The 22,256-nt window shown below is 53.3% G+C and overlaps 1 protein-coding gene across 1 annotated transcript in view; it reads right to left on the bottom strand.

Annotated features, from left to right (window-relative positions):
• LOC146785399 (putative serine protease K12H4.7) overlaps nt 1-22,256 on the bottom strand; it is a 625,777-nt gene that overhangs the window by 314,186 nt on the left and 289,335 nt on the right. The window lies entirely within an intron of this gene.

Genomic DNA, 22,256 nt, shown 5'->3' with positions numbered 1-22,256 from the left:
TTAAGCTCTAGAGCAGCTCTGCTGACCTGGTTCTCTCCCTCTAAAGCAGCTCTGCTGACCTGGTTCTCTCCCTCTAAACCAGCTGTGCTGACCTTTTCTCTCCCTCTAAAGCAGCTCTACCGACCTGGTTTCTCTCCCTCTAAAGCAGCTCTGCTGACCCGGTTCTCTCCCTCTAAAGCAGCTCTGCTGACCTGGTTCTCTGGCTCTACAGCAGCTTTGCTGACCTGGTTCTCTGGCTCTAAAGCAGTTCTGCTGACCTGGTTCTCTGGCTCTAGAGCAGCTCCGCTGACCTGGTTCTCTGGCTTTACAGCAGCTCTGCTGACCTGGATCTCTGCCTCTACAGCAGCTCTGCTGACCTGGATCTCTGTCTCTAAAGCAGTTCTGCTGACCTGGTTCTCAGGCGCTAGAGCAACTCTGCTGACCTGGTTCTCTGGGTCTAAAGCAGCTCTGCTGACCCGGTTCTTAAGCTCTAGAGTAGCTCTGCTGACCTGGTTCTCTCCCTCTAAAGCAGCTCTGCGGACCTGGTTCTCTCCCTCTAAAGCAGCTCTACCGACCTGGTTTCTCTCCCTCTAAAGCAGCTCTGCTGACCTGGTTCTCTCCCTCTAAAGCAGCTCTGCTGACCTGGTTCTCTGGCTCTAAAGCAGTTCTGCTGACCTGGTTCTCTGGGCGTAGAGCAGCTCCGCTGACCTGGTTCTCTGGCTCTACAGCAGCTCTGCTGACCAGGTTATTAAGCTCTAGAGCAGCTCTGCTGACCCGGTTCTTAAGCTCTAGAGCAGCTCTGCTGACCTGGTTCTCTCCCTCTACAGCAGCTCTGCTGTCTTGGTTCTCTGGCTCTAGAGCAGCTCTGCTGACTTGGTTCTCTGGCTCTAGAGCAGCTCTGCTGACCTGGTTCTCTGGCTCTAAAGCAGCTCTGCTGGCCTGGTTCTCTGGCTCTAAAGCAGCTCTGCTGGCCTGGTCTCTCCCTCTAAAGCAGCTCTGCTGACCTGGTTCTCTCCCTCTAAAGCAGCTCTGCTGACCTGGTTCTCTCCCTCTAAAGCAGCTCTGCTGACCTGGTTCTCTCCCTCTAAAGCAGCTCTACTGACCTGGTTCTCTGGCTCTACAGCAGCTCTGCTGACCTCGTTCTCTGTCTCTAAAGCAGTTCTGCTGACCTGGTTCTCTGGCTCTAGAGCAGCTCTGCTGACCTAGTTCTCTCCCTCTAAAGCAGCTCCGCTGACCTGGTTCTCTGCCTCTAAAGCAGCTCTGCTGACCTGGTTCTCTGCCTCTACAGCAGCTCTGCTGACCTGGTTCTCTGGCTCTAGAGCAGCTCTGCTGACCTGGTTCTCTGGCTCTAGAGCAGCTCTGCTGACCTGGTTCTCTGGCTCTAGAGCAGCTCTGATGACCCGGTTCTTAAGCTCTAGAGCAGCTCTGATGACCCGGTTCTCTCCCTCTAAAGCAGCTCTGCTGACCTGGTTCTCTCCCTCTAAAGCAGCTCTGCTGACCTGGTTCTCTGGCTCTACAGCAGCTCTGCTGACCTGGTTCTCTGTCTCTACAGCAGCTCTGCTGACCAGGTTCTCTGGCTCTACAGCAGCTCTGATGACCTTATTTCTCTGGCTATACAGCCGCTCTGCTGACCTGGTTCTCTGACTCTAGAGCAGCTCTGCTGGCCTAGTTCTTAGGATCTGGAGCAGCTCTGCTGACCTGGTTCTCTGGCTCTACAACAGCTCTGCTGAACTGGTTCTCTGGCTCTAAAGCAGCTCTGCTGACCCAGTTCTATGGCTCTAAAGCAGTTCTGCTGACCTGGTTCTCTGGCTCTAGAGCAGCTCTGCTGACCTGGTCCCTTGGTTCTAAAGCAGCTCTGCTAACCTGGTTCTCTACTTCTAAAGCAGCTCTGCTGACCTGGTTCTCTCGCTCTACAGCCGCTCTGCTGACCTGGTTCTCTGGATCTAGAGCAGCTCTGCTGACCTAGTTCTTAGGCTCTGGAGCAGCTCTGCTGACCTGGTTCTCTCCCTATAAAGCAGCTCTGCTGACCTGGTTCTCTGCCTCTAAAGCAGCTCTGCTGACCTGGTTCTCTGCCTCTAAAGCAGCTCTCCTGACCTGGTTCTCTGCCTCTACAGCAGCTCTGCTGACCTGGTTCTCTGCCTCTAAAGCAGCTCTGCTGACCTGGTTCTCTGGCTCTAAAGCAGCTCTGCTGACCTGGTTCTCTGGCTCTAGAGCAGCTCTGCTGACCCGGTTCTTAGGCTCTGGAGCAGCTCTGCTGACCTGGTTCTCTGCCTCTAAAGCAGCTCTGCTGACCTGGTTCTCTGGCTCTAGAGCAGCTCTGCTGACCCGGTTCTCTGGCTCTAGAGCAGCTCTGCTGACCTGGTTCTCTCCCTCTAAAGCAGCTCTGCTGACCTGGTTCTCTTCCTCTAAAGCAGCTCTGCTGACCTGGTTCTCTCCCTCTAAAGCATCTCTGCTGACCTGGTTCTCTGGCTCTACAGCAGCTCTGCTGACCTGGTTCTTTGGCTCTACAGCAGCTCTGCCGACCTGGTTCTCTGGCTCTACAGCAGATCTGCTGACCTGGTTCTCTGACTCTAGAGCAGCTCTGCTGGCGTATTTCTTAGGCTCTGGAGCAGCCCTGCTGACCTTGTTCTCTGGCTCTACAACAGCTCTGCTGAACTGGTTCTCTGGCTCTAAAGCAGCTCTGCTGACCCAGTTCTATGGCTCTAAAGCAGTTCTGCTGACCTGGTTCTCTGGCTCTAAAGCAGCTCTGCTGACCTGGTCCCTTGGTTCTAAAGCAGCTCGGCTAACCTGGTTCTCTGCTTCTAAAGCAGCTCTGCTGACCTGGTTCTCTGGCTCTACAGCTGCTCTGCTGACCTGGTTCTCTGGCTCTAGAGCAGCTCTGCTGACCTAGTTCTTAGGCTCTGGAGCAGCTCTGCTGACCTGGTTCTCTCCCTCTAAAGCAGCTCTGCTGACCTGGTTCTCTGCCTCTAAAGCAGCTCTGCTGACCTGGTTCTCTGCCTCTAAAGCAGCTCTGCTGACCTGGTTCTCTGCCTCTAAAGCAGCTCTGCTGACCTGGTTCTATGGCTCTAAAGCAGCTCTGCAGACCTGGTTCTCTGGCTCTACAGCAGCTCTGCTGACCTGTTTCTCGGCCTCTAGAGCAGCTCTACTGACCTGGTTTCTCTGGCTCTACAGCAGCTCTGCTGTCCTTGTTCTCTGGCTCTAGAGCAGCTCTGCTGACCAGGTTTTTAGGCTCTAGCGCAGCTCTGCTGACCTGGTACACTCCCTCTAAAGCAGCTCTGCTGACCTGGTTCTCTGGCTCTACAGCAGCTCTGCTGACCTAGTTCTCTGGCTCTAAAGCAGTTGTGCTGACCCGGTTCTTAAGCTCTAGAGCAGCTCTGCTGACCTGGATCTCTCCCTCTACAGCAGCTCTGCTGTCCTGGCTCTCTGGCTCTAGAGCAGCTCTGCTGACTTGGTTCTCCGGCTCTAGTGCAGCTCTGCTGACCTGGTTCTCTGGCTCTAAAGCAGCTCTGCTGGCCTGGTTCTCTGGCTCTAAAGCAGCTCTGCTGGCCTGGTTCTCTGGCTCTAAAGCGGCTCTGCTGACCTGGTTCTCTGGCTCTAAAGCAGCTCTGCTGACCTGGTTCTCTGGCTCTAAAGCAGCTCTGCTGACCTGGTTCTCTGGCTCTAAAGCAGCTCTGCTGACCTGGTTTTCTCCCTCTAAAGCAGCTCTGTTGACCTGGTTCTCTCCCTCTAAAGCAGCTCTGATGACCTGGTTCTCTCCCTCTAAAGCAGCTCTGCTGACCTGGTTCTCTCCCGCTAAAGCAGCTCTGCTGACCTGGATCTCTGGCTCTACAGCAGCTCTGCTGACCTGGTTCTCTGGCTATAAATCAGTTCTGCTGACCTGGTTCTCAGGCGCTAGAGGAACTCTGCTGACCTGGTTCTCTGGGTCTAGAGCAGCCCTGCTGACCCGGTTCTTAAGCTCTAGAGCAGCTCTGCTGACCTGGTTCTCTCCCTCTAAATCAGCTCTGCTGACCTGGTTCTCTCCCTCTAAACCAGCTGTGCTGACCTGGTTCTCTCCCTCTAAAGCAGCTCTACCGACCTGGTTTCTCTCCTTCTAAAGCAGCTCTGCTGACCTGGTTCTCTCCCTCTAAAGCAGCTCTTCTGACCTGGTTCTCTGGCTCTAAAGCAGTTCTGCTGACCTGGTTGAGCAGCTCCGCTGACCTGGTTCTCTGGCTCTAGAGCAGCTCTGCTGACCAGGTTATTAAGCTCTAGAGCAGCTCTACTGACCCGGTTCTTAAGCTCTAGAGCAGCTCTGCTGACCCGGTTCTTAAGCTCTAGAGCAGCTCTGCTGACCTGGTTCTCTCCCTCTACAGCAGCTCTGCTGTCCTGGTTCTCTGGCTCTAGAGCAGCTCTGCTGACTTGGTTCTCTGGCTCTAGAGCAGCTCTGCTGACCTGGTTCTCTGGCTCTAAAGCAGCTCTGCTGGCCTGGCTCTCTGGCTCTAAAGCAGCTCTGCTGGCCTGGTTCTCTCCCTCTAAAGCAGCTCTGCTGACCTGGTTCTCTCCCTCTAAAGCAGCTCTGCTGACCTGGTTCTCTGGCTCTACAGCAGCTCTGCTGACCTCATTCTCTGGCTCTAAAGCAGTTCTGCTGACCTGGTTCTCTCCCTCTAAAGCAGCTCCGCTGACCTGGTTCTCTGCCTCTAAAGCAGCTCTGCCGACCTGGTTCTCTGGCTCTACAGCAGCTCTGCTGACCTGGTTCTCTGGCTCTACAGCAGCTCTGCTGACCTAGTTCTTAGGCTCTGGAGCAGCTCTGCTGAACTGCTTCTCTGGCTCTAAAGCAGCTCTGCTGAACTGGTTCTCTGGCTCTAAAGCAGCTCTGCTGACCCAGTTCTATGGCTCTAAAGCAGTTCTGCTGAACTGGTTCTCTGGCTCTAGAGCAGCTCTGCTGACCTGGTCCCTTGGTTCTAAAGCAGCTCTGCTAACCTGGTTCTCTGCTTCTAAAGCAGCTCTGCTGACCTGGTTCTCTCGCTCTACAGCCGCTCTGCTGACCTGGTTCTCTGGCTCTAGAGCAGCTCTGCTGACCTAGTTCTTAGGCTCTGGAGCAGCTCTGCTGACCTGGTTCTCTCCCTCTAAAGCAGCTCTGCTGACCTGGTTCTCTGCCTCTAAAGCAGCTCTGCTGACCTGGTTCTCTGCCTCTAAAGCAGCTCTGCTGACCTGGTTCTCTGCCTCTAAAGCAGCTCTGCTGACCTGGTTCTCTGGCTCTAGAGCAGCTCTGCTGACTTGGTTCTCTGGCTCTAGAGCAGCTCTGCTGACCTGGTTCTCTGGCTCTAAAGCAGCTCTGCTGGCCTGGTTCTCTGGCTCTAAAGCAGCTCTGCTGGCCTGGTTCTCTCCCTCTAAAGCAGCTCTGCTGACCTGGTTCTCTCCCTCTAAAGCAGCTCTGCTGACCTGGTTCTCTCCCTCTAAAGCAGCTCTGCTGACCTGGTTCTCTCCCTCTAAAGCAGCTCTGCTGACCTGGTTCTCTGGCTCTAAAGCAGCTCTGCTGACCTGGTTCTCTCCCTCTAAAGCAGCTCTGCTGACCTGGTTCTCTCCCTCTAAAGCAGCTCTGATGACCTGGTTCTCTCCCTCTAAAGCAGCTCTGCTTACCTGGTTCTCTCCCACTAAAGCAGCTCTGCTGACCTGGATCTCTGGCTCTACAGCAGCTCTGCTGACCTGGTTCTCTGGCTCTAAAGCAGTTCTGCTGACCTGGTTCTCAGGCGCTAGAGCAACTCTGCTGACCTGGTTCTCTGGGTCTAGAGCAGCTCTGCTGACCCGGTTCTTAAGCTCTAGAGCAGCTCTGCTGACCTGGTTCTCTCCCTCTAAAGCAGCTCTGCTGACCTGGTTCTCTCCCTCTAAAGCAGCTATGCTGACCTGGTTCTCTGGCTCTAAAGCAGTTCTGCTGACCTGGTTCTCTGGCTCTAGAGCAGCTCCGCTGACCTGGTTCTCTGGCTCTACAACAGCTCTGCTGACCAGGTTATTAAGCTCTAGAGCAGCTCTGCTGACCCGGTTCTTAAGCTCTAGAGCAGCTCTGCTGACCCGTTTCTTAAGCTCTAGAGCAGCTCTGCTGACCTGGTTCTCTCCCTCTACAGCAGCTCTGCTGTCCTGGTTCTCTGGCTCTAGAGCAGCTCTGCTGACTTGGTTCTCTGGCTCTAGAGCAGCTCTGCTGACCTGGTTCTCTGGCTCTAAAGCAGCTCTGCTGGCCTGGTTCTCTCCCTCTAAAGCAGCTCTGCTGACCTGGTTCTCTCCCTCTAAAGCAGCTCTGCTGACCTGGTTCTCTCCCTCTAAAGCAGCTCTGCTGACCTGGTTCTCTCCCTCTAAAGCAGCTCTGCTGACCTGGTTCTCTGGCTCTACAGCAGCTCTGCTGACCTCGTTCTCTGGCTCTAAAGCAGTTCTGCTGACCTGGTTCTCTGGCTCTAGAGCAGCTATGCTGACCTGGTTCTCTCCCTCTAAAGCAGCTCCGCTGACCTGGTTCTCTGCCTCTAAAGCAGCTCTGCTGACCTGGTTCTCTGCCTCTACAGCAGCTCTGCTGACCTCGTTCTCTGGCTCTAAAGCAGTTCTGCTGACCTGGTTCTCTGGCTCTAGAGCAGCTCTGCTGACCTGGTTCTCTGGCTCTAGAGCAGCTCTGATGACCCGGTTCTTAAGCTCTAGAGCAGCTCTGATGACCCGGTTCTCTCCCTCTAAAGCAGCTCTGCTGACCTGGTTCTCTCCCTCTAAAGCAGCTCTGCTGACCTGGTTCTCTGGCTCTACAGCAGCTCTGCTGACCTGGTTCTCTGTCTCTCCAGCAGCTCTGCTGACCTGATTTCTCTGGCTATACAGCCGCTCTGCTGACCTGGTTCTCATGCTCTAGAGCAGCTCTGCTGACCTGGTCCCTTGGCTCTAAAGCAGCTCTGCTAACCTGGTTCTCTCCCTCTAAAGCAGCGCTGCTGACCTGGTTCTCTCGCTCTAAAGCAGCTCTGCTGACCTGGTTCTCTGGCTCTACAGCAGCTCTGCTGACCTGTTTCTCGGCCTCTAGAGCAGCTCAACTGACTTGGTTCTCTGCCTCTAAAGCAGCTCTGCTGACCTGGCTCTCTGCCTCTAAAGCAGCTCTGCTGACCTGGTTCTCTGCCTCTAAAGCAGCTCTGCTGACCTGGTTCTCTGGCTCTAAAGCAGCTCTGCTGACCTGGTTCTATGGCTCTAAAGCAGCTCTGCAGACCTGGTTCTCTGGGCGTAGAGCAGCTCTGCTGACCTAGTTCTCTCCCTCTAAACCAGCTCTGCTGCCCTGGTTCTCTGGCTTCAAAGCAGCTCTGCTGACCTGGTTCTCTGGCTCTACAGCAGCTCTGCTGACCTGTTTCTCGGCCTCTAGAGCAGCTCTGCTGACCTGGTTCTCTGGGTCTAGAGCAGCTCTGCTGACCCGGTTCTTAAGCTCTAGAGCAGCTCTGCTGACCTGGTTCTCTCCCTCTAAAGCAGCTCTGCTGACCTGGTTCTCTCCCTCTAAACCAGCTGTGCTGACCTTTTCTCTCCCTCTAAAGCAGCTCTACCGACCTGGTTTCTCTCCCTCTAAAGCAGCTCTGCTGACCTGGTTCTCTCCCTCTAAAGCAGCTCTGCTGACCTGGTTCTCTGGCTCTACAGCAGCTTTGCTGACCTGGTTCTCTGGCTCTAAAGCAGTTCTGCTGACCTGGTTCTCTGGCTCTAGAGCAGCTCCGCTGACCTGGTTCTCTGGCTTTACAGCAGCTCTGCTGAGCAGGTTATTAAGCTCTAGAGCAGCTCTGCTGACCCGGTTCTTAAGCTCTAGAGCAGCACTGCTGACCCGGTTCTTAAGCTCTAGAGCAGCTCTGCTGACCTGGTTCTCTCCCTCTACAGCAGCTCTGCTGTCCTTGTTCTCTGGCTCTAGAGCAGCTCTGCTGACTTGGTTCTCTGGCTCTAGAGCAGCTCTGCTGACCTGGTTCTCTGGCTCTAAAGCAGCTCTGCTGGCCTGGTTCTCTGGCTCTAAAGCAGCTCTGCTGGCCTGGTTCTCTCCCTCTAAAGCAGCTCTGCTGACCTGGTTCTCTCCCTCTAAAGCAGCTCTGCTGACCTGGTTCTCTCCCTCTAAAGCAGCTCTGCTGACCTGGTTCTCTCCCTCTAAAGCAGCTCTGCTGACCTCGTTCTCTGGCTCTAAAGCAGTTCTGCTGACCTGGTTCTCTGGCTCTAGAGCAGCTCTGCTGACCTGGTTCTCTCCCTCTAAAGCAGCTCCGCTGACCTGGTTCTCTCCCTCTAAAGCAGCTCCGCTGACCTGGTTCTCTGCCTCTAAAGCAGCTCTGCTGACCTGGTTCTCTGCCTCTACAGCAGCTCTGCTGACCTCATTATCTGGCTCTAAAGCAGTTCTGCTGACCTGGTTCTCTGGCTCTAGAGCAGCTCTGCTGACCTGGTTCTCTGGCTCTAGAGCAGCTCTGATGACCCGGTTCTTAAGTTCTAGAGCAGCTCTGCTGACCTGGTTCTCTCCCTCTAAAGCAGCTCTGCTGACCTGGTTCTCTGTCTCTATAGCAGCACTGCTGACCTGATTTCTCTGGCTATACAGCCGCTCTGCTGACCTGGTTCTCTGACTCTAGAGCAGCTCTGCTGGCCTAGTTCTTAGGATCTGGAGCAGCTCTGCTGACCTGGTTCTCTGCCTCTAAAGCAGCTCTGCTGACCTGGTTCTCTGCCTCTACAGCAGCTCTGCTGACCTCATTATCTGGCTCTAAAGCAGTTCTGCTGACCTGGTTCTCTGGCTCTAGAGCAGCTCTGCTGACCTGGTTCTCTGGCTCTAGAGCAGCTCTGATGACCCGGTTCTTAAGCTCTAGAGCAGCTCTGATGACCCGGTTCTCTCCCTCTAAAGCAGCTCTGCTGACCTGGTTCTCTCCCTCTAAAGCAGCTCTGCTGACCTGGTTCTCTGTCTCTACAGCAGCTCTGCTGACCTGATTTCTCTGGCTATACAGCCGCTCTGCTGACCTGGTTCTCTGACTCTAGAGCAGCTCTGCTGGCCTAGTTCTTAGGATCTGGAGCAGCTCTGCTGACCTGGTTCTCTGCCTCTAAAGCAGCTCTGCTGACCTGGCTCTCTGCCTCTAAAGCAGCTCTGCTGACCTGGTTCTCTGCCTCTAAAGCAGCTCTGCTGACCTGGTTCTCTGGCTCTAAAGCAGCTCTGCTGACCTGGTTCTATGGCTCTAAAGCAGCTCTGCAGACCTGGTTCTCTGGGTGTAGAGCAGCTCTGCTGACCTAGTTCTCTGCCTCTAAAGCAGCTCTGCTGCCCTGGTTCTCTGCCTCTAAAGCAGCTCTGCTGACCTGGCTCTCTGCCTCTAAAGCAGCTCTGCTGACCTGGTTCTCTGCCTCTAAAGCAGCTCTGCTGACCTGGTTCTCTGGCTCTAAAGCAGCTCTGCTGACCTGGTTCTATGGCTCTAAAGCAGCTCTGCAGACCTGGTTCTCTGGGTGTAGAGCAGCTCTGCTGACCTAGTTCTCTCCCTCTAAAGCAGCTCTGCTGCCCTGGTTCTCTGGCTTCAAAGCAGCTCTGCTGACCTGGTTCTCTGGCTCTACAGCAGCTCTGGTGACCTGTTTCTCGGCCTCTAGAGCAGCTCTGCTGACCTGGTTCTCTGGCACTACAGCAGCTCTGCTGACCTAGTTCTTAGGCTCTGGAGCAGCTCTGCTGAACTGCTTCTCTGGCTCTAAAGCAGCTCTGCTGAACTGGTTCTCTGGCTCTAAAGCAGCTCTGCTGACCCAGTTCTATGGCTCTAAAGCAGTTCTGCTGAACTGGTTCTCTGGCTCTAGAGCAGCTCTGCTGACCTGGTCCCTTGGTTCTAAAGCAGCTCTGCTAACCTGGTTCTCTGCTTCTAAAGCAGCTCTGCTGACCTGGTTCTCTCGCTCTACAGCCGCTCTGCTGACCTGGTTCTCAGGCTCTAGAGCAGCTCTGCTGACCTAGTTCTTAGGCTCTGGAGCAGCTCTGCTGACCTGGTTCTCTCCCTCTAAAGCAGCTCTGCTGACCTGGTTCTCTGCCTCTAAAGCAGCTCTGCTGACCTGGTTCTCTGCCTCTAAAGCAGCTCTGCTGACCTGGTTCTCTGGCTCTAGAGCAGCTCTGCTGACTTGGTTCTCTGGCTCTAGAGCAGCTCTGCTGCCCTGGTTCTCTGGCTCTAAAGCAGCTCTGCTGGCCTGGTTCTCTGGCTCTAAAGCAGCTCTGCTGGCCTGGTTCTCTCCCTCTAAAGCAGCTCTGCTGACCTGGTTCTCTCCCTATAAAGCAGCTCTGCTGACCTGGTTCTCTCCCTCTAAAGCAGCTCTGCTGACCTGGTTCTCTGGCTCTAAAGCAGTTCTGCTGACCTGGTTCTCAGACGCTAGAGCAACTCTGCTGACCTGGTTCTCTGGGTCTAGAGCAGCTCTGCTGACCCGGTTCTTAAGCTCTAGAGCAGCTCTGCTGACCTGGTTCTCTCCCTCTAAAGCAGCTCTGCTGACCTGGTTCTCTCCCTCTAAAGCAGCTCTGCTGACCTGGTTCTCTGGCTCTAAAGCAGTTCTGCTGACCTGGTTCTCTGGCTCTAGAGCAGCTCCGCTGACCTGGTTCTCTGGCTCTACAACAGCTCTGCTGACCAGGTTATTAAGCTCTAGAGCAGCTCTGCTGACCCGGTTCTTAAGCTCTAGAGCAGCTCTGCTGACCCGGTTCTTAAGCTCTAGAGCAGCTCTGCTGACCTGGTTCTCTCCCTCTACAGCAGCTCTGCTGTCCTGGTTCTCTGGCTCTAGAGCAGCTCTGCTGACTTGGTTCTCTGGCTCTAGAGCAGCTCTGCTGACCTGGTTCTCTGGCTCTAAAGCAGCTCTGCTGGCCTGGTTCTCTCCCTCTAAAGCAGCTCTGCTGACCTGGTTCTCTCCCTCTAAAGCAGCTCTGCTGACCTGGTTCTCTCCCTCTAAAGCAGCTCTGCTGACCTGGTTCTCTCCCTCTAAAGCAGCTCTGCTGACCTGGTTCTCTGGCTCTAAAGCAGTTCTGCTGACCTGGTTCTCTGGCTCTAGAGCAGCTCCGCTGACCTGGTTCTCTGGCTCTACAACAGCTCTGCTGACCAGGTTATTAAGCTCTAGAGCAGCTCTGCTGACCCGGTTCTTAAGCTCTAGAGCAGCTCTGCTGACCCGGTTCTTAAGCTCTAGAGCAGCTCTGCTGACCTGGTTCTCTCCCTCTACAGCAGCTCTGCTGTCCTGGTTCTCTGGCTCTAGAGCAGCTCTGCTGACTTGGTTCTCTGGCTCTAGAGCAGCTCTGCTGACCTGGTTCTCTGGCTCTAAAGCAGCTCTGCTGGCCTGGTTCTCTCCCTCTAAAGCAGCTCTGCTGACCTGGTTCTCTCCCTCTAAAGCAGCTCTGCTGACCTGGTTCTCTCCCTCTAAAGCAGCTCTGCTGACCTGGTTCTCTCCCTCTAAAGCAGCTCTGCTGACCTGGTTCTCTGGCTCTACAGCAGCTCTGCTGACCTCGTTCTCTGGCTCTAAAGCAGTTCTGCTGACCTGGTTCTCTGGCTCTAGAGCAGCTATGCTGACCTGGTTCTCTCCCTCTAAAGCAGCTCCGCTGACCTGGTTCTCTGCCTCTAAAGCAGCTCTGCTGACCTGGTTCTCTGCCTCTACAGCAGCTCTGCTGACCTCGTTCTCTGGCTCTAAAGCAGTTCTGCTGACCTGGTTCTCTGGCTCTAGAGCAGCTCTGCTGACCTGGTTCTCTGGCTCTAGAGCAGCTCTGATGACCCGGTTCTTAAGCTCTAGAGCAGCTCTGATGACCCGGTTCTCTCCCTCTAAAGCAGCTCTGCTGACCTGGTTCTCTCCCTCTAAAGCAGCTCTGCTGACCTGGTTCTCTGGCTCTACAGCAGCTCTGCTGACCTGGTTCTCTGTCTCTACAGCAGCTCTGCTGACCTGATTTCTCTGGCTATACAGCCGCTCTGCTGACCTGGTTCTCTGGCTCTAGAGCAGCTCTGCTGACCTGGTCCCTTGGCTCTAAAGCAGCTCTGCTAACCTGGTTCTCTCCCTCTAAAGCAGCGCTGCTGACCTGGTTCTCTCGCTCTAAAGCAGCTCTGCTGACCTGGTTCTCTGGCTCTACAGCAGCTCTGCTGACCTGTTTCTCGGCCTCTAGAGCAGCTCAACTGACTTGGTTCTCTGCCTCTAAAGCAGCTCTGCTGACCTGGCTCTCTGCCTCTAAAGCAGCTCTGCTGACCTGGTTCTCTGCCTCTAAAGCAGCTCTGCTGACCTGGTTCTCTGGCTTTAAAGCAGTTCTGCTGACCTGGTTCTCTGGCTCTAGAGCAGCTCTGCTGACCTGGTTCTCTGGCTCTAGAGCAGCTCTGATGACCCGGTTCTTAAGCTCTAAAGCAGCTCTGCTGACCTGGTTCTATGGCTCTAAAGCAGCTCTGCAGACCTGGTTCTCTGGGTGTAGAGCAGCTCTGCTGACCTAGTTCTCTCCCTCTAAAGCAGCTCTGCTGCCCTGGTTCTCTGGCTTCAAAGCAGCTCTGCTGACCTGGTTCTCTGGCTCTACAGCAGCTCTGCTGACCTGTTTCTCGGCCTCTAGAGCAGCTCTGCTGACCTGGTTCTCTGGGTCTAGAGCAGCTCTGCTGACCCGGTTCTTAAGCTCTAGAGCAGCTCTGCTGACCTGGTTCTCTCCCTCTAAAGCAGCTCTGCTGACCTGGTTCTCTCCCTCTAAACCAGCTGTGCTGACCTTTTCTCTCCCTCTAAAGCAGCTCTACCGACCTGGTTTCTCTCCCTCTAAAGCAGCTCTGCTGACCTGGTTCTCTCCCTCTAAAGCAGCTCTGCTGACCTGGTTCTCTGGCTCTACAGCAGCTTTACTGACCTGGTTCTCTGGCTCTAAAGCAGTTCTGCTGACCTGGTTCTCTGGCTCTAGAGCAGCTCCGCTGACCTGGTTCTCTGGCTTTACAGCAGCTCTGCTGACCAGGTTATTAAGCTCTAGAGCAGCTCTGCTGACCCGGTTCTTAAGCTCTTGAGCAGCACTGCTGACCTGGTTCTCTCCCTCTACAGCAGCTCTGCTGTCCTGGTTCTCTGGCTCTAGAGCAGCTCTGCTGACTTGGTTCTCTGGCTCTAGAGCAGCTCTGCTGACCTGGTTCTCTGGCTCTAAAGCAGCTCTGCTGGCCTGGCTCTCTGGCTCTAAAGCAGGTCTGCTGGCCTGGTTCTCTGCCTCTAAAGCAGCTCTGCTGACCTGGCTCTCTGCCTCTAAAGCAGCTCTGCTGACCTGGTTCTCTGCCTCTAAAGCAGCTCTGCTGACCTGGTTCTCTGGCTCTAAAGCAGCTCTGCTGACCTGGTTCTATGGCTCTAAAGCAGCTCTGCAGACCTGGTTCTCTGGGTGTAGAGCAGCTCTGCTGACGTAGTTCTCTCCCTCTAAAGCAGCTCTGCTGCCCTGGTTCTCTGGCTTCAAAGCAGCTCTGCTGACCTGGTTCTCTGGCTCTACAGCAGCTCTGCTGACCTGTTTCTCGGCCTCTAGAGCAGCTCTGCTGACCTGGTTCTCTGGCTCTACAGCAGCTCTGCTGACCTAGTTCTTAGGCTCTGGAGCAGCTCTGCTGAACTGCTTCTCTGGCTCTAAAGCAGCTCTGCTGAACTGGTTCTCTGGCTCTAAAGCAGCTCTGCTGACCCAGTTCTATGGCTCTAAAGCAGTTCTGCTGAACTGGTTCTCTGGCTCTAGAGCAGCTCTGCTGACCTGGTCCCTTGGTTCTAAAGCAGCTCTGCTAACCTGGTTCTCTGCTTCTAAAGCAGCTCTGCTGACCTGGTTCTCTCGCTCTACAGCCGCTCTGCTGACCTGGTTCTCTGGCTCTAGAGCAGCTCTGCTGATCTAGTTCTTAGGCTCTGGAGCAGCTCTGCTGACCTGGTTCTCTCCCTCTAAAGCAGCTCTGCTGACCTGGTTCTCTGCCTCTAAAGCAGCTCTGCTGACCTGGTTCTCTGCCTCTAAAGCAGCTCTGCTGACCTGGTTCTCTGCCTCTAAAGCAGCTCTGCTGACCTGGTTCTCTGGCTCTAGAGCAGCTCTGCTGACTTGGTTCTCTGGCTCTAGAGCAGCTCTGCTGACCTGGTTCTCTGGCTCTAAAGCAGCTCTGCTGGCCTGGTTCTCTGGCTCTAAAGCAGCTCTGCTGGCCTGGTTCTCTCCCTCTAAAGCAGCTCTGCTGACCTGGTTCTCTCCCTCTAAAGCAGCTCTGCTGACCTGGTTCTCTCCCTCTAAAGCAGCTCTGCTGACCTGGTTCTCTCCCTCTAAAGCAGCTCTGCTGACCTGGTTCTCTGGCTCTAAAGCAGCTCTGCTGACCTGGTTCTCTCCCTCTAAAGCAGCTCTGCTGACCTGGTTCTCTCCCTCTAAAGCAGCTCTGATGACCTGGTTCTCTCCCTCTAAAGCAGCTCTGCTTACCTGGTTCTCTCCCACTAAAGCAGCTCTGCTGAACTGGATCTCTGGCTCTACAGCAGCTCTGCTGACCTGGTTCTCTGGCTCTAAAGCAGTTCTGCTGACCTGGTTCTCAGGCGCTAGAGCAACTCTGCTGACCTGGTTCTCTGGGTCTAGAGCAGCTCTGCTGACCCGGTTCTTAAGCTCTAGAGCAGCTCTGCTGACCTGGTTCTCTCCCTCTAAAGCAGCTCTGCTGACCTGGTTCTCTCCCTCTAAAGCAGCTCTGCTGACCTGGTTCTCTGGCTCTAAAGCAGTTCTGCTGACCTGGTTCTCTGGCTCTAGAGCAGCTCCGCTGACCTGGTTCTCTGGCTCTACAACAGCTCTGTTGACCAGGTTATTAAGCTCTAGAACAGCTCTGCTGACCCGGTTCTTAAGCTCTAGAGCAGCTCTGCTGACCCGGTTCTTAAGCTCTAGAGCAGCTCTGCTGACCTGGTTCTCTCCCTCTACAGCAGCTCTGCTGTCCTGGTTCTCTGGCTCTAGAGCAGCTCTGCTGACTTGGTTCTCTGGCTCTAGAGCAGCTCTGCTGACCTGGTTCTCTGGCTCTAAAGCAGCTCTGCTGGCCTGGTTCTCTCCCTCTAAAGCAGCTCTGCTGACCTGGTTCTCTCCCTCTAAAGCAGCTCTGCTGACCTGGTTCTCTCCCTCTAAAGCAGCTCTGCTGACCTGGTTCTCTCCCTCTAAAGCAGCTCTGCTGACCTGGTTCTCTGGCTCTACAGCAGCTCTGCTGACCTCGTTCTCTGGCTCTAAAGCAGTTCTGCTGACCTGGTTCTCTGGCTCTAGAGCAGCTATGCTGACCTGGTTCTCTCCCTCTAAAGCAGCTCCGCTGACCTGGTTCTCTGCCTCTAAAGCAGCTCTGCTGACCTGGTTCTCTGCCTCTACAGCAGCTCTGCTGACCTCGTTCTCTGGCTCTAAAGCAGTTCTGCTGACCTGGTTCTCTGGCTCTAGAGCAGCTCTGCTGACCTGGTTCTCTGGCTCTAGAGCAGCTCTGATGACCCGGTTCTTAAGCTCTAGAGCAGCTCTGATGACCCGGTTCTCTCCCTCTAAAGCAGCTCTGCTGACCTGGTTCTCTCCCTCTAAAGCAGCTCTGCTGACCTGGTTCTCTGGCTCTACAGCAGCTCTGCTGACCTGGTTCTCTGGCTCTACAGCAGCTCTGCTGACCTGGTTCTCTGTCTCTACAGCAGCTCTGCTGACCTGATTTCTCTGGCTATACAGCCGCTCTGCTGACCTGGTTCTCTGGCTCTAGAGCAGCTCTGCTGACCTGGTCCCTTGGCTCTAAAGCAGCTCTGCTAACCTGGTTCTCTCCCTCTAAAGCAGCGCTGCTGACCTGGTTCTCTCGCTCTAAAGCAGCTCTGCTGACCTGGTTCTCTCGCTCTAAAGCAGCTCTGCTGACCTGGTTCTCTGGCTCTACAGCAGCTCTGCTGACCTGTTTCTCGGCCTCTAGAGCAGCTCAACTGACTTGGTTCTCTGCCTCTAAAGCAGCTCTGCTGACCTGGCTCTCTGCCTCTAAAGCAGCTCTGCTGACCTGGTTCTCTGCCTCTAAAGCAGCTCTGCTGACCTGGTTCTCTGGCTCTAAAGCAGTTCTGCTGACCTGGTTCTCTGGCTCTAGAGCAGCTCTGCTGACCTGGTTCTCTGGCTCTAGAGCAGCTCTGATGACCCGGTTCTTAAGCTCTAAAGCAGCTCTGCTGACCTGGTTCTATGGCTCTAAAGCAGCTCTGCAGACCTGGTTCTCTGGGTGTAGAGCAGCTCTGCTGACCTAGTTCTCTCCCTCTAAAGCAGCTCTGCTGCCCTGGTTCTCTGGCTTCAAAGCAGCTCTGCTGACCTGGTTCTCTGGCTCTACAGCAGCTCTGCTGACCTGTTTCTCGGCCTCTAGAGCAGCTCTGCTGACCTGGTTCTCTGGGTCTAGAGCAGCTCTGCTGACCCGGTTCTTAAGCTCTAGAGCAGCTCTGCTGACCTGGTTCTCGCCCTCTAAAGCAGCTCTGCTGACCTGGGTCTCTCCCTCTAAACCAGCTGTGCTGACCTTTTCTCTCCCTCTAAAGCAGCTCTACCGACCTGGTTTCTCTCCCTCTAAAGCAGCTCTGCTGACCTGGTTCTCTCCCTCTAAAGCAGCTCCGCTGACCTGGTTCTCTGGCTCTACAGCAGCTTTGCTGACCTGGTTCTCTGGCTCTAAAGCAGTTCTGCTGACCTGGTTCTCTGGCTCTAGAGCAGCTCCGCTGACCTGGTTCTCTGGCTTTACAGCAGCTCTGCTGACCAGGTTATTAAGCTCTAGAGCAGCTCTGCTGACCCGGTTCTTAAGCTCTAGAGCAGCACTGCTGACCCGGTTCTTACGCTCTAGAGCAGCTCTGCTGACCTGGTTCTCTCCCTCTACAGCAGCTCTGCTGTCCTGGTTCTCTGGCTCTAGAGCAGTTCTGCTGACTTGGTTCTCTGGCTCTAGAGCAGCTCTGCTGACCTGGTTCTCTGGCTCTAAAGCAGCTCTGCTGGCCTGGTTCTCTGGCTCTAAAGCAGCTCTGCTGGCCTGGTTCTCTCCCTCTAAAGCAGCTCTGCTGACCTGGTTCTCTCCCTCTAAAGCAGCTCTGCTGACCTGGTTCTCTCCCTCTAAAGCAGCTCTGCTGACCTGGTTCTCTCCCTCTAATGCAGCTCTGCTGACCTCGTTCTCTGGCTCTAAAGCAGTCCTGCTGACCTGGTTCTCTGGCTCTAGAGCAGCTCTGCTGACCTGGTTCTCTCCCTCTAAAGCAGCTCCGCTGACCTGGTTCTCTCCCTCTAAAGCAGCTCCGCTGACCTGGTTCTCTGCCTCTACAGCAGCTCTGCTGACCTGGTTCTCTGCCTCTACAGCAGCTCTGCTGACCTCATTATCTGGCTCTAAAGCAGTTCTGCTGACCTGGTTCTCTGGCTCTAGAGCAGCTCTGCTGACCTGGTTCTCTGGCTCTAGAGCAGCTCTGATGACCCGGTTCTTAAGCTCTAGAGCAGCTCTGATGACCCGGTTCTCTCTCTCTAAAGCAGCTCTGCTGACCTGGTTCTCTCCCTCTAAAGCAGCTCTGCTGACCTGGTTCTCTGTCTCTACAGCAGCTCTGCTGACCTGATTTCTCTGGCTATACAGCCGCTCTGCTGACCTGGTTCTCTGACTCTAGAGCAGATCTGCTGGCCTAGTTCTTAGGATCTGGAGCAGCTCTGCTGACCTGGTTCTCTGCCTCTAAAGCAGCTCTGCTGACCTGGTTCTCTGCCTCTACAGCAGCTCTGCTGACCTCATTATCTGGCTCTAAAGCAGTTCTGCTGACCTGGTTCTCTGGCTCTAGAGCAGCTCTGCTGACCTGGTTCTCTGGCTCTAGAGCAGCTCTGATGACCCGGTTCTTAAGCTCTAGAGCAGCTCTGATGACCCGGTTCTCTCCCTCTAAAGCAGCTCTGCTGACCTGGTTCTCTCCCTCTAAAGCAGCTCTGCTTACCTGGTTCTCTGTCTCTACAGCAGCTCTGCTGACCTGATTTCTCTGGCTATACAGCCGCTCTGCTGACCTGGTTCTCTGACTCTAGAGCAGCTCTGCTGGCCTAGTTCTTAGGATCTGGAGCAGCTCTGCTGACCTGCTTCTCTGCCTCTAAAGCAGCTCTGCTGACCTGGCTCTCTGCCTCTAAAGCAGCTCTGCTGACCTGGTTCTCTGCCTCTAAAGCAGCTCTGCTGACCTGGCTCTCTGCCTCTAAAGCAGCTCTGCTGACCTGGTTCTCTGCCTCTAAAGCAGCTCTGCTGACCTGGTTCTCTGGCTCTAAAGCAGCTCTGCTGACCTGGTTCTCTGGCTCTACAGCAGCTCTGCTGACCTGATTTCTCTGGCTATACAGCCGCTCTGCTGACCTGGTTCTCTGACTCTAAAGCAGCTCTGCTGGCCTAGTTCTTAGGATCTGGAGCAGCTCTGCTGACCTGGTTCTCTGCCTCTAAAGCAGCTCTGCTGACCTGGCTCTCTGCCTCTAAAGCAGCTCTGCTGACCTGGTTCTCTGCCTCTAAAGCAGCTCTGCTGACCTGGCTCTCTGCCTCTAAAGCAGCTCTGCTGACCTGGTTCTCTGGCTTCAAAGCAGCTCTGCTGACCTGGTTCTCTGGCTCTACAGCACCTCTGCTGACCTGTTTTCGGCCTCTAGAGCAGCTCTGCTGACCTGGTTCTCTGGGTCTAGAGCAGCTCTGCTGACCCGGTTCTTAAGCTCTAGAGCAGCTCTGCTGACCTGGTTCTCTCCCTCTAAAGCAGCTCTGCTGACCTGGTTCTCTCCCTCTAAACCAGCTGTGCTGACCTTTTCTCTCCCTCTAAAGCAGCTCTACCGACCTGGTTTCTCTCCCTCTAAAGCAGCTCTGCTGACCTGGTTCTCTCCCTCTAAAGCAGCTCTGCTGACCTGGTTCTCTGGCTCTACAGCAGCTTTGCTGACCTGGTACTCTGGCTCTACAGCAGTTCTGCTGACCTGGTTCTCTGGCTCTACAGCAGTTCTGCTGACCTGGTTCTCTGGCTCTAGAGCAGCTCCGCTGACCTGGTTCTCTGGCTCTACAGCAGCTCTGCTGACCAGGTTATTAAGCTCTAGAGCAGCTCTGCTGACCCGGTTCTTAAGCTCTAGAGCAGCTCTGCTGACCCGGTTCTTAAGCTCTAGAGCAGCTCTGCTGACCTGGTTCTCTCCCTCTACAGCAGCTCTGCTGTCCTGGTTCTCTGGCTCTAGAGCAGCTCTGCTGACTTGGTTCTCTGGCTCTAGAGCAGCTTTGCTGACCTGGTTCTCTGGCTCTAAAGCAGCTCTGCTGGCCAGGTTCTCTGGCTCTAAAGCAGCTCTACTGACCTGGTTCTCTCCCTCTAAAGCAGCTCTGCTGACCTGGTTCTCTCCCTCTAAAGCAGCTCTGCTGACCTGGTTCTCTCCCTCTAAAGCAGCTCTGCTGACCTGGTTCTCTGGCTCTACAGCAGCTCTGCTGACCTCGTTCCCTGGCTCTAAAGCAGTTCTGCTGACCGGGTTCTCTGGCTCTAGAGCAGCTCTGCTGACCTGGTTCTCTCCCTCTAAAGCAGCTCCGCTGACCTGGTTCTCTGCCTCTAAAGCAGCTCTGCTGACCTGGTTCTCTGCCTCTACAGCAGCTCTGCTGACCTCGTTCTCTGGCTCTAAAGCAGTTCTGCTGACCTGGTTCTCTGGCTCTAGAGCAGCTCTGCTGACCTGGTTCTCTGGCTTTAGAGCAGCTCTGATGACCCGGTTCTTAAGCTCTAGAGCAGCTCTGATGACCCGGTTCTCTCCCTCTAAAGCAGCTCTGCTGACCTGGTTCTCTCCCTCTAAAGCAGCTCTGCTGACATGGTTCTCTGGCTCTACAGCAGCTCTGCTGACCTGGTTCTCTGTCTCTACAGCAGCTCTGCTGACCTGGTTCTCTGGCTCTACAGCAGCTCTGCTGACCTAATTTCTCTGGCTATACAGCCGCTCTGCTGACCTGGTTCTCTGACTCTAGAGCAGCTCTGCTGGCCTAGTTCTTAGGATCTGGAGCAGCTCTGCTGACCCAGTTCTATGGCTCTAAAGCAGTTCTGCTGACCTGGTTCTCTGGCTCTAGAGCAGCTCTGCTGACCTGGTCCCTTGGCTCTAAAGCAGCTCTGCTAACCTGGTTCTCTCCCTCTAAAGCAGCTCTGCTGACCTGGTTCTCTCGCTCTAAAGCAGCTCTGCTGACCTGGTATCTCTGGCTATACAGCTGCTCTGCTGACCTGGTTCTCTGGCTCTAGAGCAGCTCTGCTGACCTAGTTCTTAGGCTCTGGAGCAGCTCTGCTGACCTGGTTCTCTGCCTCTAAAGCAGCTCTGCTGACCTGGCTCTCTGCCTCTAAAGCAGCTCTGCTGACCTGGTTCTCTGCCTCTAAAGCAGCTCTGCTGACCTGGTTCTCTGGCTCTAAAGCAGCTCTGCTGACCTGGTTCTATGGCTCTAAAGCAGCTCTGCAGACCTGGTTCTCTGGGTCTAGAGCAGCTCTGCTGACCTAGTTCTCTCCCTCTAAAGCAGCTCTGCTGCCCTGGTTCTCTGGCTCTAAAGCAGCTCTGCTGACCTGGTTCTCTGGCTCTACAGCAGCTCTGCTGACCTGTTTCTCGGCCTCTAGAGCAGCTCTGCTGACCTGGGTCTCTGGCTCTAGAGCAGCTCTGCTGACCTGGTTCTCTGGCTCTACAACGGCTCTGCAGACCTGGTTTCTCTGGCTCTACAGCAGCTCTGCTGACCTGGTTCTCTGCACTCATGATGCACGCACCCGACTTCGCGAAAATATATTTAAAAATAATATCAGTTTATTATAAGTACAAATATATTATTTTTATGAATATCTTAGATAATCTCTTGCCCTAATATGTATATTAAAAACACATGCATATCATTTTGGAACATACAATTTTTTTGCAGGAGTCGCGCACCCAGCGCGCCCCAGCACGTATATGACGTCACGCGGAACCGCGCAAGCATCTTGTACCGTAATGCGCATGTGTCGCGAATACGCAGGAGTCGCAGACTAGTCGCATACCAATGACGCACATCACGTAATATTAAATGTATATGATGTAACTGAAAAACACGCAGCCATCGCACACCGTACGCGGATCCTTCACGACTTTTCTAAAATGGCGGCTAGAATGCGCGCCCCACCGTGATGTGTACACTTTGAGTGCGCGGCTCCGAAAAAAAATTGGATTTTTTTCCAAAGAAAATAATATCAATATATTAAAATAAAAGATGAAAACAAGAAAATTAATAAATATTTCAGTTTGAATTCTTTTTTTTGTTGTTGCAATTTTCAGAAAAATATATAATGTTATTTAATGAATAAAATATTGATAAACAGTTAAAAAACTGAGGAAAATTAGTACAAAAAAATAGGTATAACTACTATCACAGTTAAAAATTAGCATTTAAAAACATTTGAAATTCACTGAAAAAAAACATAGGTTTCAGAGACGTTATAGTTAGAAATTAGCATTTAAAAAAACCTTAGAAATTCACAGAAAAAAACATAGGTTTCAGGGGTGTTATAGCTAGCTGGCCATTTCACTCGTACAAAACCATAGAAATTCCTAGGTTATACTTAGTTCTGCTAAATAGAATTCGCGCGCCCGCAATGCACTGCTGAGGATGTCTCATGTTGCATCATTCATGACATGGTCAGTGACATCACTGATGACATCTCAAATGACATCATTGATGACATCATCCACGTGACAATCTGATACACCTCATCATACACTAGTATAACCTTTCATCACTCACTGTAAAATACAGAGTACCATATTTGAAACCATTGACACCGCAATACCAGTTACTACATACCCACTCAATGATTCCTAAGTCTACACACACAACTACCCATTCAACAACAGAATCATTTATACATGCAGTCACTAATTAATAGAACACTATAAAATGCACTTATACACATAAATAGACATTGACACATCAGCAGTCATCTAAGTCGGTTATGCAGTCATCCTACTCACTCATGAAAAAAATTAATCACACTTACATTTACTCACTTACACAATTATCCAACAACACCTCATTTATTCAAACACATAGTAACTCATAGTTAATATGTTAAAAAATCACCATTACAATTATACACTCATTCATATAGTTACTTTCACAATCACTGACTCTTACAAAAACTAATTTATATACACACCATCTCGCACATACAATGCCTTTTATTTTTTTACTTCGTTGAAGATGTACAACTAAAACATATTCGCTCACACACAAATACACTCAGTCACCCAAACAACTGTTTCCACATGCACTCTTAAACCTATACACCTAGTCAATCAACCATTCACACATCTATGCATAGAGTTACACACACCCCATCCAACCACACACCAACTCAGTGTCCCATACAAATACTCAACCAACTAATCAATAACTAATATACACACTCATGTAGTTAGTGGCCAACTGATGCAGCATGTTATA

The sequence above is a fragment of the Triturus cristatus genome, chromosome 11 (genome assembly GCF_964204655.1).
Source record: "Triturus cristatus chromosome 11, aTriCri1.1, whole genome shotgun sequence".
NCBI classification, from domain to species: domain Eukaryota; kingdom Metazoa; phylum Chordata; class Amphibia; order Caudata; family Salamandridae; genus Triturus; species Triturus cristatus.
Note: the sequence above shows the minus strand (reverse complement) of the source record. Positions and strands in the feature narration are given on the sequence as shown.